The following is a 9,026-nucleotide window of genomic DNA, read 5'->3' on the forward strand; positions in this document are numbered from 1 at the left end:
CTGTTATAACTCTTTCTCCTCTGGGATTTTATATACTGTACATAGATATATTCCAACTTTGATCTGTTAATAACATCTGGTTTTGAGGATAAGCACCTCCTGGGTGTGCTAGTGACATGGGATATTGTCTCTTTTGCCACACATGGGTTAGAAGAAGAATAAGAAGAATGTCAGGAGTTGAAGATAAAATGTTCCCTGGGATCTGAAATAGAACTGTCACTCATGCATTTATTCTTAAAGGCAAGAAGTCTGCCTTTATGATGCTAAATAAAGTTTTTGGGTGGATTTGTAGGGCTTCTATTTGATCTTTTGTAATAATCATTTCAGTCAAAATAAGTTTTCTTGTTAGAGGTTTGCTCAAATCCAACACCTCTAATGGAAAGCTTTTAACAATTTCCTGGAGCTACTTTTCAATTAAAAAAAACACACACACTAAAACAAGGAACAAGAAAGTCCACATTTCAGATCTCAGTTAATGCAATTGTACTAATGGAAAACACACACAAGTGCACTTAAAGTGTATTCAAATTACTGAATATTTATTTCAGAAGCTCCATAGCCCTCTTGATAACAGGATGAAGGTTATACAAAAGCTTGGGTTTTTTTTGCATTTATTGACACTTTTTTCAAAACTGCACTGAAGGAGGAGGATTCAAGCAACAGAGTTAAGAATAGAATAGAATAGAAAGAATAGAATAGAATAGAATAGAATAGAATAGAATAGAATAGAATAGAATTCTTTATTAGCCAAGTCTGATTGGACACACAAGGAATTTGTCTTTGCTGCATATGCTCTCAGTGTACATAAAAAAGCAAGATACACTCGTCAAGAATCACAAGGCACAACACTTAATGATAGTCATAGGATACAAATAAGCAATCAAATCATACTAGGAAACAATCAATATAAATCATAAGGATACAAGCAACAAAGTTACAGTCATGCAGTCATAAATGGGAGGAGATGGGTGATAGGAATGATGAGAAGATTAATAGTAATAGTAATGCAGACTTAGTGAATAGTTTGACAGTGTTGAGGAAATTATTTCTTTAGCAGAGTGATGGCATTCAGGAAAAAACTATTCTTGTGTCTAGTTGTTCTGGTGTGCAGTGCTCTATGGCATCATTTTGAGGGTAGGAGTTGAAACAGTTTATCTTCAGGATGTGAGGGGTCTGTAAATATTTTCATAGCCCTCTTTTATGAATGGACATGAGAGATTTTTGAGTTTCATTGTGAACTTGGCTTCACAATTAAAGTTACAGAAACATAGCCCAGGTTGAGACAGTTAGTCCATATTGTTTGCACGCTTCACAGGTTTCAGTTGGAATGCAAATCTTTAAGCTTATTGATGGTATACACATACAATCTTTTTTGTAGGCATATAAATTTCACCTAGCCATTTTAAAAGCTGTTTTGGAAGGAAAGCACAAGGATGCTGTCATTGGAGTCAACCAGTACACGTCCCTACAAGAAAGAATGAACTTTTTCTTCAGTCTAAGAATTTATCCAAAATCAGATGAACTGGTCTGACAAAAAGTCGAATTAGGAAGTAAAAAAGGAGGCTTTTGTATAAGGCACATCATAGTTTCAGCTCCTTCCTCGTCCTCCACCATAGCAATCCTTAAAATCCTGCCACTATCTTCATGTTCTGGATCCACATCCAAGCTGTTATTCTCATTACGCTCCAAATACTTCTCTTCAAACTTCTGTTAGTGGTTAGCATTGCTAGGGAGTGCCAATATTATATAAGCTAAGCACTTTTCAGCACAAATAAATACTGCAAAAGAACTAAGATTCAAACCCTTCTAAGAAATGGCATCTGCTTTGTACAAGGCATCCAAATGTCCTTAAGAAATGTTCTTTTTACTCTTTTAATCACAATGCATTCTTCCAGGCTAGCCATCTGGGATATTCAAGTGAACCATTTCTACCAAGCCAAAGAAGTCTTCTTGTCAGCAGAATGGATGATATTTTTTTTTATAAAAAACCCTTCATGTTACCCTTCTGAAATGGCAGGCACAATTGTCCTTTGAATTTGCATAAATGAAAATATCACATCAGAGAATTTTAACACTTTGTGTTAAAATTTTAACAAAGAATTTTAACAAAGTTTGCAACAGGATCCACTGAAAGTTGTTGGTTGTTTGGGCACAATCCAATGCAAGGCCACAGCTGCCTTCTTGTTCCAAGTGTTGACTAAAACCTCTCTTGAATTATGCAGCAGATCACCAGAAACAACCTCCAGCTCCTTCTGGAACCCTTGCAGGTCCATCAGTGGTCAGGGCAGGGGTGAAATTCAAATTTTTTCCCTCCTGGTTCTGTGGGCATGGCAGGGGAAGGATATTTCAAAATCTCCATTCCCACCCCACTCTGGGGCCAGCCAGAGGTGGTATTTGCTGGTTCTCTGAACTACTCAAAATTTCCACTACCGGTTCTTCAGAACCTGTTAGAACCTGGTGGATTTCACCACTGGGTCAGGGACAGATTGATCTAACAGATTCTGCCTCCCTTTAATTGCGGGGGGGGAAGCACCCAAGAATCTCATGATGACCAGGGCATGATCTGACTATGACAAGGAAGATCACTTTGTCATTCTGTCAGAGTGTGCACAGCATGACTGCTATTTTGAGACAACCCAGGAGCAGAACCACAGTACATAGAGGTTTTTCAAACAGTGGTTTATCTACAGGTTATGTACAGTATATACATACACGTAATAAGCAAAGCCAGGCAATCAATCTTCAACTATAACAGAAAGCACACATGGAAAGAAAATAATGGAGATAGAACAGGAGGAGAGTGATATAAGAGGAGAGAGGGAGACGCCCTCTAATGGCCTCCCTTATATAGACAGCTTCTTAACCCGGCTTCTTAAAGTGGCAGTAACCCTGTTGACTCATTCTCATTTCATCATCTCAGTTTACAGCCTTACAGGAGCTGGTCAGCTATTAAATCATCATTACTTTAACCTCTAACAGAAAGCTAGATCAGATGACCAATGTTCCATGTTAGTCTCTGGATGAGCCGGGATAGGCCCAAGGCTGTCATGGAGACCATGGGCATCAGATCTCACTCCCAAGGAAGGCAGACTAAAATCCTTGCAATCCCTCATTATAGTCTGACCTTGCATTTAGTAGTAAAACCCGAAGGCCAGGGCCACAGGAGACCTGCTGATCAAGAACTGGGGTTGAGATCTGGGTGCTGGAAAAAGGAACCAGCATGAGACATTGGGCCCTTATTTTTTTTGTAGTGCTTTGCTTCCCACTATAATGTCCCTCAACCATTAACCTTATCTGTCACCACCATAATACCTTATTCCACCAGACTTGATATCCTGGGTCTAGAAAACTTGAAACTTTGTCGCCTTCGACAGGACCTGGGTTTAGCTCATAGAATCATCCGTTGTAATGTCCTTCCTGCCAATGACTACTTCAGTTTCAACTACAATAACACAAGAGCTACCAACAGATTTAAACTTAATGTCAACCGCACCAGTTTAGATTGCAGAAAACACGATTTCTGTAACAGAATTATTTATGCTTCGAATGCATTACCTGACTTTGTGGTCTCTTCTCATAACCCCAAAAGTTTTATTAAAAATCTATCCACTGTTGACCTCACCACATTCCTAAGAGGACTCTAAGGGGCGTGCATAAGAGCACAAATGTGCCTACCGTTCCTGTCCTATTGTTTCTTCCCCTATATATATATATATATGCTTATACTACCTTGTTTCTCCTCATATATATGTTTATATATTATATAATCTTTTGTGTTATGCTTGTTATGCTTGTGTATATTGTTATGACAAAATTAAATTAAATTAAATAAATAAATAAATAATGTTCTGCTGAGATGTTCCATCATTGTACTTGAAGAAACTGAGAGAGGAGCAACAAGATTGCATTGCTGGTCCCATCTATGATGGTTCGCATGATGTCAGCTATATCCCGGGATGTGTGTGCCAATCTACAGAAGTCCAAGCAAGTGGCTATGACCACAAAGGATGTCAAGGGTGTGGCCAGATTCCAAGCTTTGCTCCTCCTTCTCTACACATATGTTGTACACATGGAAGATTCCTGAAGGAGGCTGCTACCAGTATGACAAAAACACTTCAGACTTTATTAATTTAACCATCTTTGTGGTGTTTCCCACTCCAAATGAACTCTGGGTAGCTAATTAAAGGTACACAAATAAATTATAAATGAGAGAAAACAATGTCAAGCATTAAAAACAATCTAACTGACAATACGGGGGCGACCCAACAATCAGCTAAGGCTCAAGGCACATTGGAATAATATTAGTTTTTTTTGTAAAATGCAAAAAGGATTGAGGTCATATAGACTTTCAGGAGAAAGATGTTCAGAGAGCAAGGACCGCCCAAAGAAAACCTTAACCTGTTTCATGCCACATGTACCTATAATATCTTAGTATGAAGGTATCCTTCAGATATTTTTTCTGAAGGATAAGATGTTCAGATGTTTGTCAGTTCCTCTCATGACACATATCAGTCTTCAGGAATGAACATTCCCCCTGCCAGAAGCACCTGATTACTCCATCAATATCCAAAAATATTTTATGGTAGTTGCTTCTTTGCATTATCTGACTCATTCCTTACTTCTTAAATCTAGATATAGTAAGCTGCAAAGTGAAAGGTTAAAGATAAGATTAAACTTGACTTCGGGCATCTTTATAGACACGTCTCTAGTTTTCCTGGCAGCAAAATGTAAATGTAAATACTTTCTGCTTTACCCTACAGCTCTAATATTTTGTGGCAATCTCCCATCCAGGTACTAAGCAGGTCTCACTCTATTTAGCTTTTGGCTAAGTGCTAACAATTGCAGGAACTAGAGATCAAAATACACATGGATATTTCTATTTTAGCCCTAAGGCAATATTTATTGGTGTAAAAGAGATGTACAAAGTGTAAGACCAGGAACAAATGCAATTCCTAAGTCTTTAGTTATGGTTCTGAGAGGCTCAAAAATGCCATTTGGTTATATTAATTTCAAATTTACAGAAGATGAGTCAATACATGAGGAAAGAAATACATTAAATTGTTTTGGTTTTGATTAATTCAGCTTAGATGACTGCAGTTAAAGCTAAATTAGATCAATTTTATCTGATTTTATGCAGGTGTCCTTGCCTGCACTCTTTGGAACGTGCTCACGCAATACTGGCACCAAATTTAAAGGCCTAAAATTTTGTACACACCTCTGATGAAACCTAAATGGGAATCATTTAAGCAGAACGGAGATGCTAAAGTTAGCATTGATTCTCCACACAGTCATGACAATGCACACAAGGAAAATTCCACTGATCCATATACAGTTTGATGTCATTTGATATCAGAGAAATATACTCCAGTTATTATATACTGTATGGATAAAAAAATCCAAATCTCAAAATTCCTAAGAATTTGTGGCTTTATTTAAATATTTAATTGCATATCTATCTATCTATCTATCTATCTATCTATCTATCTATCTATCTATCTATCTATCTATCTATCTATCTATCTATCTCAGTAGGTCTTGGCATATTCAGGTCTTTTCCTGTGTTAGATTGAGGGTATCTTGGCGACGTTTCAAGGTCTCACTCATCATCTACAGGCTGGTGTCTTCGGCTTCGTGCTTCTTGAGCAAAGAGTGATCGGAGCTGCCGTCTCTCTGTAAATACTGGTGGGGAGGTAGGGAGTATTGCTGTGAGCGGGTTGGTTGGCTTTTACATCCTGATTGATAGATGAAGTGGATGTTTGCAGATTGGTCGGCTCTTTCGTAGCATCCTGTGTGGGTGTGGTCCTGCTCTTTTGTTCCCGAGCTTTGGTGTTGTGGCCTCTGAAGTTCTGTGATGTGATGTCTTGAGCAGATGGCTGTGATGCAGCATTCCGGGTTTTGGTTTGGCTCCAAGTCCGAGGTCTTGTCATGTGTTCCTGGCGTGTGTCAGCATGCTTTGTGTGGGGATCGGAGGGGGGCTCAGCAGCCAGTGGTCCAGTATGGTCTGGCTTCTGGATGGTAGTTGTGTTTCGTCTGTGGGATGGGTTTGGGTTTGAGGATGATTATTTCAATGAAAGTATCCGAAAGAGAAAGGAATTCCTTTAGCCCTATCAATGATTTGCTCTAATTAAATCTGTCCTTCACCCAGCCATTAAAAATTCACCAATTTGGGAGACGACTTCCGGTGTCCAGCGGCAACGGACGTCTGGAAGGCTTCTCCTGCCTCCAGCGCCCGAATCCGGCCGCCGCCGAGGCCCTCAGGGGCCAGGTGTTCCGAAAAGGACACCTGCCGCACGGACGGCTCGCCAGGGGTCTCCCAGCCGACATACAGGACTGTGGGGACCGATGCTGGCGCGTCCTAGGCTTGGCGGGGTTTGGAGGCCACAGGCCGCGGCCATTATTTTGGTCGTCGCCTGGGCCGCTGTGCCCGTGACACCGGGCATTGGATTATAACTGCAGCAGCCTGGTGGTGAACAGGAACGGAGAAGAATTGAGGAGGAGAAGGAAGGGAATATCGGTGGCGTGGTGGAGTGCTCCGGAGTGCGGGGGTTTTCTCCCCTGCGGTTGGAAGGAGCACGAGTTATTCTGGAGAGAGGAGAACTTAAAATAAGAAGATTACGGTTTTGTGGAGCTCGGGAGAGAAGAGGTGATGGAGAAATTTAGGAGGGAAGGTTTGAGGCCCCCCCTCCTTCTGGGGAACAGTGGTGGCGTCCAGCTTCCGCCTTCACTATGAGAATTTTGATGACATCACTTCCCTTCGGCTTCCTGGTTGACTAACTGTACTCTGGACTCGTTGCTCCTGTGAGTGCCCCCTGGTGGATCCGGAGGAAATTACAAGGATACTGTGCCTGCCTGAGGATTTTGTATTTTTTTTCCTTAATGGCAAAGGTCAGAGACCAACTGCTGGAGAGATGGAGAGAATTTTGGAAAAGTTATCTAATATGGACAAGAAATTGGATGAAATAAGAGCAGAAATTGTGACTATCCAAAAGGATTTAAAGGATACTCAACAAGTTTCAGCAGAAAACAAGCAGAAAGTGGAAGGTTTGGAGGGTGAGATGCGGGCAGTGCAGAAAAGAGAGGAGACGACAGGCAATGCTGTGCTTGGACTACAGATGGATAAAATGTCTTATTTCCTTAGGTTTCAAAATTTGGAAGAAGTGGACCAAGAAGACTTGAGAGATGTTGTGACTAAATTGTTGGGAGAATTTCTTGGGAGAGGTGTTGATTTCATGAATTGGGATGTGGATCGAGTTTATAGAGTTAATTCGCAATATACGCATACGCATGCAGTTCCCAGAGAGGTTCATGTCAAATTTGTGAGAAGAGGCGAGATGAAATTCTTAGAAAACATAGGAGTGGGGCACTGATTTACAGGGGCAGGAGATAGCCATTCTGAGGCAGATTCCCAGACAGGTGCGTGAAAAAGAAGAAATATTATTTTTGTCAAGCAAATTGTACCAGAAGGAGTGGGCTTCAGATGGCTGATGCCAGAGGATTGATGATTTTCCGGGAGGGCATTACGAAAAAATCAGTACAATTGCGGAGGCTACGGCCTATGTGGAGGAACACAAAGCCCTCCTGGAATCAGATGACCCAGGAATTGAAGAAGGGGAGGTTATAGATCATGGGGCGGAAGCGGCTGCCGCTGTTGCGGCCCTCGCGTTGGGTCAGGCTGAACCCAGAGTTCTGAGATCCAAAACTAGGAAGTGATAAAGATATTTGGGATTGTGTTGGTTTTCCTTATTCTCTTTAGTACGATATTCTGTTTATTCTTGACCCTTCTTTATTACGTATTTAAAATTTGTAAACTTAGCTACTTCGTGTTACCTGCTTGCCATATGGCTGTTGTATGTGTTAAAAAATTTGAGTAAAATTCTTATTTTAGATAAGAAAAATGAAAATTTACCATACCTGATATGTATTTGTATAAACCTTTTTTTTGGCTAATAAAAACTTTTTGAATAAAAAAAAAAAAAAAAAAATTCACCAATTTGGAGAGGGCAGATGGTTTAAAACAAAAGGCCTTGACTATAGATTGAATAGAATACAGTAGATTGAGTGCTTAATGGTATCCTAAGGTATTTAAGAACTATGTATAATATAATGTAAAATAACAAACATTTTTCTTGGAAAATATAAATACATTTTTGCACACCCTTTACATTTCAAAAGTGTATATTTTAACTATGTATCTCTATTCTGGGTAAGTTTTATTTTATCCTCTCTGAAGTTTCTGTTGATTTATTTATTCAATTTAATCCATTCTGGGCACCCAAGAAGACATTATAACAGTAGTCAATAAAAACAATAATAAAATAAAAAAATAGTTGTACAAAACCAGCCATCAAATTTCATCAACGAAGCTGTCGAGGTGATGGGCCGGTGTCTTGAGGCCGTGCGGGTCTGGATGGGGAGGAACAGGCTCCAACTCAACCCTTCCAAGACAGAGTGGCTGTGGGTACTGGCGTCCCGGTACAGTCAGCTTACACCATCGCTGACTGTGGGGGAGGAAGTACTGACCCCCAGGGAGGGAGTGCGCAACTTAGGCGTCCTCCTGGACGATCGGCTGTCCTTAGAGAATCATTTGACAGCCGTCGCCAGGGGAGCATTCTATCAGGTCCATCTGATTCGCCAGTTGTGCCCCTTCCTTGACCGTGGCATATGCGCACAGTCACTCACGCCCTCGTCACTTCCGCCTGGACTATTGCAATGCTCTCTACATGGGGCTCCCCTTGAAGAGCACCGGAGGCTCAGTTAGTCAGAATGCGGCGCGGGTGATAGAGGGAGCACCGCGTTGCTCCCATATAACACCTATCCTGCGCGGCCTGCACTGGCTACCGGTAGTCTTTTGGGTGCAATTCAAGGTCTTGGTTACCACCTTTAAAGCGCTCCATGGCTTAGGACCAGGATACCTTCGAGACCGCCTTCTGCCACCGATTGCCTCCCAACGACCTGTGCGCTCCCACAGAGTGGGCCTCCTCAGGGTGCCGTCGACCAAACAATGTAGGTTGGCGGCCCCAGGAGGG

This window comes from Ahaetulla prasina, chromosome 1, assembly GCF_028640845.1.
Source record: "Ahaetulla prasina isolate Xishuangbanna chromosome 1, ASM2864084v1, whole genome shotgun sequence".
Classification (NCBI taxonomy): Eukaryota; Metazoa; Chordata; class Lepidosauria; order Squamata; family Colubridae; genus Ahaetulla; species Ahaetulla prasina.